At 41.3% G+C, this 9726-nt stretch overlaps 1 long non-coding RNA gene and 1 other non-coding gene across 2 annotated transcripts; both read right to left on the bottom strand.

The window, feature by feature from the left end:
* Window positions 1–1310: 1310 nt before the first annotated feature.
* LOC117547250 lies at window positions 1311–8638 on the bottom strand. Its single transcript, XR_004569147.1, has 3 exons — window positions 8444–8638; window positions 4321–4424; window positions 1311–2166 (listed from the first exon to the last, which is right to left on the bottom strand). It is a non-coding gene; the product is annotated as an uncharacterized LOC117547250 (long non-coding RNA).
* LOC117547251 lies at window positions 7040–7230 on the bottom strand. Its single transcript, XR_004569148.1, has one exon. It is a non-coding gene; the product is annotated as a U2 spliceosomal RNA (small nuclear RNA).
* Window positions 8639–9726: the final 1088 nt, after the last annotated feature.

Below are 9726 nucleotides of genomic sequence, written 5' to 3'. Positions count from 1 at the left end.
ATTATTTTCAGGGCGGGGTTTGGAGGAACAGAGGAGACGCTTTTCCTCCTGCCTTCACAAACTTTACACACGTATTTATCGTCTGAAAATAGTAAAAGGACATTCATACTCTGCAATTGATTAAATCTACCAAAAAACCTGACATGGTGCTAACGCGAGTATTTCCACACCAGGGCTCGACATTAACGACTGCCCGATGGCCCGGGGCCATCTAGTATTTAGCTCGGGCAATCTATTATGCCAGTATCATGCAGCTTGCAGATCCAGTAATTAGTGACCCGACAGTAAAACTAAACATATCTATAACTAGTTCAGGTAGTTTGAGAGGTCATTAAAATAGCTACGTGTGATATTCTAACCTGAAGTGTGTGTTTTGTCCGCTCACCGCTACATGTGATCATGCAGAGCTGCGTGTCGACTCGTCAGCAGCAGCTGATTTCTCTCACCCGTCGATCAGATCCAGCTAGTTCTAGCTAATGATAGGACTACCTGCTTATTAAAAGACACCTAAACAATAAGTGTCGCTATGCAACCGGGTGAGGCCGCAAAGTATAGCGCAGCATTATGCATTTGTTTACATGCCCACCGGAACCTCGAGGCATTACCAACAGATCAACGCACAATCAACCCATCCAGGACATCTCTTTCTCCACATTAAGTGTTAGACATTAGAGTTGACTATTCTTGTCTGTCACATACTCTTCTTGTCTGTCACATAAGTGGTGCAACTGAAGCGGTATTGCGCTAAAGGGAAATTATTTTGACCGGAGAGATTTAGATTTGCCGGCTAACGGGAACTCTGACGTCGCCATTTTGTGTGCTTCGCGGATGCGCTCGGCTCCTCTCGACTGCTGCTCGGGTCTGCTCGGTCAGCTTCCGGATGAGGAGGCATTCGTTCGACCAACTTTACAGTAGATAACATTACAAACATTTTTAACAGGGGCCATAATAGTGTAAATAATGTTTGTTTTGGCAGTTATAACTGAATGTAATGTTTTCTACTTGTGTACATCTGGGAAGCCATTTGCCTTCATCAGATGGAAAGTGTATTGACCAACAACTTAAGTATTTCTTATAGCTATGCAGGGCATGCAAGCGAGCAAACACAAACAAGAACAAACAAACAAGTGAAATGAAGAATAAAATTGTACAATATAATATTGTGGTGGTTCATCTTATAATTCAGTCTAGAGAATGCACCAGACAGCATCTAAGACCTGCAAACATCTAAATGTTCTAGGGGGAGGCCCCCCAAACCCTTCGTGCGTCATTTCGTCCGCGCGCATTTTCAGGGCAATCTCTATTGGGCTCAGGGCCATCTGTAAATTAGCTTAGATGGCCCACAGGGCCATCTCCCAAAATCCTTAATGTCATGCACTGCACACAGTCTGTGAACCGCAAGCGGCGAGCTACTGAACGATCGACGTGTTGGAGACCCCTGCACCAGGTTTACTAATCTGCCCGCACATTTTTTCTCTGGTGTCGGAATGTCTCGCGATGTTAGTGAATTCTTAAAAAACAAAACACCATTTAATTTCAGGTTAAAATGTGTTGTAACCATAGACTGTATATATAAATGGACGTAGTGTCCGTGACGTCACCTATAGGATTCTGCAGAGTTGCTGAGAAGCCTAAAGTAGGCGGTGTCGGCTACTAATGGCTCAAAAGTGACGTCAGATTCTAACTCCCGCCTGCTCCAAATAAGGGCAAAGAGGCGGGACCTCCTGCCACCGAGCTGGAAGTTCCAGAGCTAGCTGAGGCTACCAAGCTAAGCTAACATGCTCAGCAGTGACAATATATAGAGACAAATGGTAGTAATTTTCACAATAGTAAAATAATAATTTCCTTAAATACATTGAAATGTGAAAGCTAACAGACTGAGAAGCTCAACAAAATCATGTTGCTTGTTCAAATCTAAATGTAACTTTTTGCAAGGAAGGAACAGTCAACTTCCCTGATGTCAGTATTTAGTCATGTTTAATGGAATGTATATCAGTGTATTATAGTTGTTCCTTTATCTATTTAAACCAGAATGTTTCTCGATTCTTTGTACAGTATGAAAGGGGTCTTTGTACCTTTGAATCCATGCTGAAGTTCACTGATGTTAGGAATATAGGTCTGTCTCTCGTAGTCAGCATCCTCTGGTCTGTCTGCACCGCCTGGAAACTTTAAACAAACAGAATACAACAAGCACATTTCCCAAAATGTCAAACTGTTCCTTTAAAAATGTGTTCAGATGCACACAAAAACTAAAAAAGACACGTTCACACAAACCAGGGCTCGAGCTTAAGAACGTCCCGTCGTCGAAAAAAATGGTGTCGGGGAGGATAAAAAATAATTTTGGGACGAATTTGGGACGAGAGTTCAAATAAAAATACCCTGCTAACTCTACTACAAACGGCGATGAAAATGAAACAGACTGCACGTTTTGTCTAGCACACAGTTATTAAACCTCCTTGTCAACATAAACACACACGCACAAAACATTTAGCAACCCGCGATATACACACACACAGGCAGTACGTAGCTACAGCTGTGCCCGCGAATTCCTGGCCCGCAAATTTGCGGGTCTAGCTATGTACTGAGTGTATGCAGCGCCATATATCTATTATATGGCTCTGAGTGTGTGTATTTCGTAGGGATGTCCCGATCTCATTTTTTAGCTTCCGATCCCGATATTTTCATATAGGTTCCGATCCCGATATTTCCCGATACCGGTTTTCCGATACCGATTTCCGATATCACTTTTTGTGTTGGCAAACAGCATTTAATTTCGTATACATTAAGAAATAGACAGGCACCCAAATAATTTATTAGACGACAAAACCGGAGTTTTCCACAAGTGAAATTGGCTGGTCGTCCCCTGCTATGCACTCCACAATCAGCTCAGTAATCTTGCGAAATCGCTCGGAGTCTCGAGGAAGTAAAGCCTTTCGTTTCAAGCTGTCCCGCAGTGTTTGTTGATGGAGTCCATCAGTCGCAGACGCTGTCGCTTTACAGTAGGCAGTGTGTTCGTCGGAGTGGTGCTTTTTAAGATGTTTTATTAGGTTTGTGGTGTTGTAGGAGATCCTGTTAGCACCACCTCGTGAGACTTCCACACCACAGACTTTGCATGTCGCAGTCGGCGACTCACTTGTAGTTATTTTAAAATGATACCAAACTGCAGACATTTTAACTAGCTAACGATATGTGTCCGTTCCACTTTTCCAACTCGATAATGGCGGCTGATGCAATAGAACAACAACGACAAACAACGACAAACAACGTAACAACGGAATCATGGGAAATATTAACTATGGATCGGCCATGACATTTAATTGGATCTGCCGATCCCGATCCACCTTAAAACCCAGTATCGGGGGCCGATCCGATCCGGGGATCGGGATCGGGACATCTCTAGTATTTCGCGGGTTGAGTGATGTACAATGACAATGGCAACCCGTGGAGGAATTCTGAAATGTTTTACCGTTAATCACAAAAACGCACAGCAGAACCAGACCCTGGAGCGCCGGCCTCTTTATTTACTTACTCCTCTTCATCCCCTATGGGTAATAAGGCTGAGATGAGAACCCTCCATCGTATTTAGTCCTTAGCAATATGCTGCCTCTCCCCATGTAGGATGGGTACCGAGCCCCGGTATTAACGGGCCCGGGCCGGAATTATTAAAGACAGTGGTAACGTTAAGCTCCGACGTTATCGGACTTTTTATCGGTACTGGAGACATTTAAAAAATATATGTCATATGTATTATTGATACATAAACATTATATCGCAGTTTTATTTTCCCCAACTACATTTCTAATATGCAATATTAAGACTACAACATGCGTCTATGATGTATTTTCAAGCTTTCCAATCCAGACGAGATCTCTCTCTCCCGTCTGTGTGCGAGGGGGCGGGGCAGTTTGTAAAGGTCTCCTGACTGTGTTACAGACTGTCATCCTGGTTAGTGGTTACTCTGGGTTCTGTCTTCAGGACACAGTGTTGGATTTGCTTGTTAATTGGATGGGACATGATTGGATTCAATATTAGAGTAATTTTCTCGTTTGTGTGTTTGTTTAAATATATTTGGCCTTTGTTTATGTGATTTACTCAAATAAAAAGGTTGATGAATTATCATCTAATGATTTGTATGACGTTTTATTTATGTTAAAGGTCACTTTGAATGATTTTAACTAATGATAATGTAGAAAAACTAATATTTTAAATTCGGGACGGTCCACATTAATTTCGGGACGGCTTAGATTGTATTTCGGGACGGTTCCGGGAGGATGGTGAAAAAAGTTAGTCAAGAGCCCTGCGCAAACATTGCCATCATACCTGCTCTGCAGACATTGATGATTTCAAAGCCAACGTTTTCCCCCTCTCTGTCACAATCAGTCAGATCAGGCCTGAAACTGCCTCGCCTATTTCTTTAGTGTCCGCTAGAATGACAGAGAAAATATCATTATTAATGCTGTCAAAATTATCGCGTTAACGGCGGTAATTAATTTTTTTAATTAATTGCGTTAAAATATTTAACGCATTTAACGCATGTGCAGAATGGCCCGCCCCATACGTGCCACCAGTGGCAGCGCATGGCTGGGGTAGGCTACACCCATACCAAGAAATGGCTTAGCCCCACCATGAAAAATGATGTTAAAGTAAGCTAAATAAAGTCCGCCAACTCGCGGAGTAAATTGCACAGACAGCAGTAAGATTGATTTCAGTAGCCACTTGTCTGGAAATACCGAAGACCAGAAACGGTTTTGAAAACTTTTGTCACGTAGTGATCGTCTTCCCTAGGGATGCTCCGATCTATCGGTCACCGATCGAGATCGGCCGATACTCACTCTCTACCGATCGATCGGTGCTCTCTAAACATGCCGATCGCGAGAGCCGATCTCGCATGACGTAAAATACATGACACTTTTCTCTGTGTGCGGCAAAACAAGCTCGACAAAATGGCTTCACCGGTCTGGCATTATTTTAAGGTGTCCGAAAAAGACAGTAAAATAGTGGTATGCAACGAGTGTGAAGCAGAAATCCTGCAGCTCCGCCCGCCGGACCGGTAAGCGCAGCGAAACACACAAGAGTTAGACCTAACACACTTAGCTATTTTATCTACCTCTGGAACTAGTTATAAATATATTTATTCTTCACTGTTGGGTCAGTCATTACTGGATCAGTGAGCTGCATGAAATACTGACAGGCTGTCTGTCAGGAGGGGGGAGAGAGAGAGGGGGAGAGAGAGAGGGAGAGAGAAAAAGAGAGCGCTTCCGCTCATCTCTCCCGTGTTATTATCCAAAGTGAATGTAAACTTGAATAATGTACTTCATTTGAATGTAATAATTAAGTTGATTGTTGTTTGTGGAAGCTCCAGTGAATGAGCCCCATTAACTGAGTTTTAAACATCACTTTAAATGGAAGATTTAAAGTTTAAATCTTCCATTTAGGCCCCGCCCACTACGGCCGATACCGATTCCGGCCCCGAAATTGGCGATCGGAGCATCCCTAGTCTTCTCAATAGAACATCTTTGATAATGTCTTCTGGCCAATCAGAATCAAGATAACGGCGTGGTGTTGTTGCAGGAAGTCCCGACGGAGAATACTTTTGCTGTAGTACAGGGGTGCACATAACAGGTTATGTGCGTAATCTGAAATGCGTACCGTCGCTTGTGTCACAAAGCGCATAATTTGCGTACCGACGTACTTATGAAGCTTTTCCAGAAGGCGGTTAGATCACCGGACGACAGAGTCGGTCTCCGTGTGCACAGACAGGGCTGCTGTTAACGTCGGTCTGTACAACGGAATTGTGCCAAAACTACGCCAACCGGCTGCAGACGGAGACTCCCCCTCTTCACTGGAGAACTGCGCTAAAACAGCGTTCACACTCTGTTCACGAAGTACTCCACTAGCACCCCCCCCCGTCGACTTTCCTGAAGTACTCCCCCGTTGATAGAAATCAACACGTAATGAATTAAGAACCCACGGTTTGATGATTGATAGGTGTGTGGGCTGTCTTTCATTTTGACACGCAGAATTTTTTTTATAATAAACATAGATACTGTATGTTAAATGTATATATCCGCCTTCTTTCATTTATCTTTCCATTCCCACAACAATATACATAAAGAAATGGCATATTTTTGACATATGATGATTAATCATGATTAATTAATTTTTAAGCTGTGATTAATCTAATTAAAAATGTTAATAGTTTGACAGCTCTAATCATTATTAATCAAATATCCCAATAACACACCTAATGTGGCCACAGAAATGACCGATTATTTAGTACAAGGTAAGGATTTATTTTTGTAAATTGATGTGACAACAGGAAGGGCAGTATATGAGCAATACTCCATATTGATGGTCACCAATCAGATCACTATTTCAAATTGATAATCAGGTTCATTATTCACTAGAGTAACCAAATAAAGCCATCAAAACGGGTTTATTTACCCATGAGTTAAAAAACTAAAGGGATACATCATAATATGTGCCAATATTTACATATTTAAATGTACTAAAAGTATCAACATTTTTGGCGATTTCATGAGACTTGGCGACACTTGATATGATAGATAAAACCCAGAGAAACATGAGTAAACAATGTTGCAGATTCCTTCTATAAATTCCTGTTCAAGCACTGACTAATTACCTACAACTGAGTACATTTACCGAAGTACTATACCTGTACCTTACACCTGGATTCACATGCTACCCTGCAGCATACAAAGTAATTAGTTCCACCTTTACCAGCATGACAAACGTATCAATACACAAAACCTATGATATATGGCTCTGAAATGGGCCAATCAGCATAATGAATACTTTTACTTTTGGTAATTTAAGTATATTTAGATATTTAGACTTTTTACTTTATCTGTAAAAGTAGCAGTAGCATTTTCAATGCAGGTTCTACTTACACCACTGTACAAAACACTCACTGTTGCTCCAGGAACACACACAAGTAACACAACAACGAATACAGGCTGTATAAGGCGGTTTGAACGTTGTTACACCACAGGACGTTTCATTTATTTTAGACACTGAGAGGGGGTGCACCGTTCCTGGAGGTACTGCAATACCAGGTCGATGCGTGGAGTGGACGGAGCAAGCCCCTATTCCATCTCCCTATTCCAAAAATCAATTTAATATATGGTCCCCGGGTAGGGGACGTATCAGATATTAAACTGATAAGAACAGATACTACACTTGATCTTAGCCAAAAGGCCGAGAAGCGATAACACTGAGCAGTCGGAGGAGAAGAAGTAACTCTCTGCACTGTCACCTTCACTCAAGCTTTTAAAATCTGTTTATGTAACAACACACCTTAACGGGAAAGTAACAATGTACAACTAACACAGTGCATTAGTAAAACGAGCATAAAACTGCAGCAAATGTTATTTTAACAAAGTATGTGGTCGCATTTGAAGCTCTATAGCGCTTCCTGGTCATGTGACACAATCTAGTCCAATAGAAATGTAAAACCTGAGCCACGTTATTTACGGTCAGAGAGGACGCTGTAACTCTCACTTTAAACTTATTGAAATGTATTCTGAAGCATAGATACACAAAGAAAGTCTACCTCATATTATAGGTACCAGCATGTCCTTTCTAAGTAAAGAAAGTCATTTTTGATCAGTTAACTGCCAGTAAAACAAAAAACGGAGCTATAGCACACTCTCGCGGAGAACAGAGAGAACTGCACTCTGAAGAGTTATGAGTCATAACTCTTCTACGAAGACTAGAAACAGGAAGAGCCAATGGAAACTTAACCCTGCAAGGAAGGTTAGATGCCAAAAAAAGACAAAGATACATCCCCATTGGTCAGACTTAAAAAAAATATATTGCATGTTTTATAACACTAAGCATCATTTCAAAAATGGATAGAGATGTACAGTAAATTAAACTGTGTTGAGAAATTGAGATTGTGTTGATTGCACTTTTTAAAAATGTATATTGGTTGACATTTATTTTTTCATAAGACGTAGGCTATGTATTTCGAATTGTCTATTATTTAACTACTTGTTATTGCACTACATATGTGTACGTCAAGTAGGACCAAAACACGTCTAATTGTAATCACATGTGTCCTTTTTTTCGTTGCTTCCTGTTCAGCAAAAGACCTGTTTATTTATTTTTTAATGAGCAGCAGGAACACATCCATATGCGAGCCTTGAATGCTACTAATTCAATGACTTACACGAACTACTTTGATGATGCCCCGTGTAGCTCTAGTCCCACCTGGCGGATATAACATGACATCTTGTTCAAATTCAACGTCGTTCGAAGTCGCAATTTTAGACAACCTTGACATTCTGTAAATCACAGTGACAATAAAGAAAAGTCGACTATAACGGGTTTATTCTCTCAACTGCAACTGTATGCATACACGCGTTTAAAAATAAGTGGTTTTAGTTAGCTACGACATTGGTTTGCCAGGCCGCAAACTTACCTAGCATGAAGAAAGTTCACGGCGGACATGACACATTTCCCGAGTCCGAAAAGTTGGCTCCAAAGTTATTCCTGTTGCAGTACACGACGTTTTCCAGAGTGGTATTCTTAAATATGATACAAAGCTGATATATTTACTGATGTATCCTAATGAAGTCGACGTCAACGACTCGCAGATGGAGGACTCCGGTGAAAAGTCCCCAACTAGCCGAAGGTAGCAATTGTGTCGCGCCGCAGGTATGCAAATGAGGTAGCCGGATCTCGTTGTTAAAGGACATACAAAGTATCACACAGTATTGTTTCAAAAAGACGCAACACCTGTAGCTCCATGTTGTTTCTGAAACCTTCTTGGTTGATTTTAGAAACATCCCAAATAAAAAATATAATAGAAGGGCCATCAGCAGACGTAGAAGTAGCGTAGTATGCAGTAGGAGGATCGCGTAAGAAATACTTGCCTGATATCGATAACACTTGGTTGAAGACTGAAACATGGGCCGAGAAAGAACCCATGACATTTTAAGCCTATCCGAATCAAAGGTTAACACTGTTGTTCATGTTCCTCAACATTGCGAGATAAAGTAGGTCCTGGCCTTGATGGAGGTGTACGCGCAACGAGTGCACTTCCGTTTCCACATTTTCTCATCCTCAACTACAGTAGCCTAGTATAAATAGGCCTAGTTAGTCTGGCAGAATACATTGTAAACTGGTTGAGGAGATAAGATATAAACATTATTATTTGTACAATATTAAACCTGCTGTCAGTTATATGTGTTTGGTAACTGTCAATACAACTGGGATCATCAATGAAGTCAACAAAATCTATAATTGTTCAGGATTTATTAAGCTTGGATTAAAGGCATACATTGGCATGAAATTATGTGTGATCAGGTATTATATTTGTTTTTAAAAGGTTCAGTCTGTCTTTTCTTTCCTGAATAAGTGCTGAAGTCCTCTCATTGCCTATCTGAAAAGTGAATTTACCAGCCCATAAAGCACATTCTCACTGTGGAACTAGGAGCCACTTTGCAAGGCTAAGAGGCCCATCTTAAAACTCGAATAATATTGGGAGCTTATTGTGAGTTGCACAAGTTGAATAAAGACACGTGAAGCTAAGGTTTGAACCAGGAGGAACCTGACCTCTTGAAGGAAAGATCATTCACACTGCTGCTTAGAGATTTGCTTTCTAATCGTTGGCTGCATGTTTAGCCAGGTGATCACCGGTTAAGCCTCTGTAATTGAAGGAGGTCGATAGGGGAAGGAAAAACAGAACAGGCAGGATAGTAT

The sequence above is a fragment of the Gymnodraco acuticeps genome, unplaced genomic scaffold (assembly GCF_902827175.1).
Source record: "Gymnodraco acuticeps unplaced genomic scaffold, fGymAcu1.1, whole genome shotgun sequence".
NCBI classification, from domain to species: domain Eukaryota; kingdom Metazoa; phylum Chordata; class Actinopteri; order Perciformes; family Bathydraconidae; genus Gymnodraco; species Gymnodraco acuticeps.
Note: the sequence above shows the minus strand (reverse complement) of the source record. Positions and strands in the feature narration are given on the sequence as shown.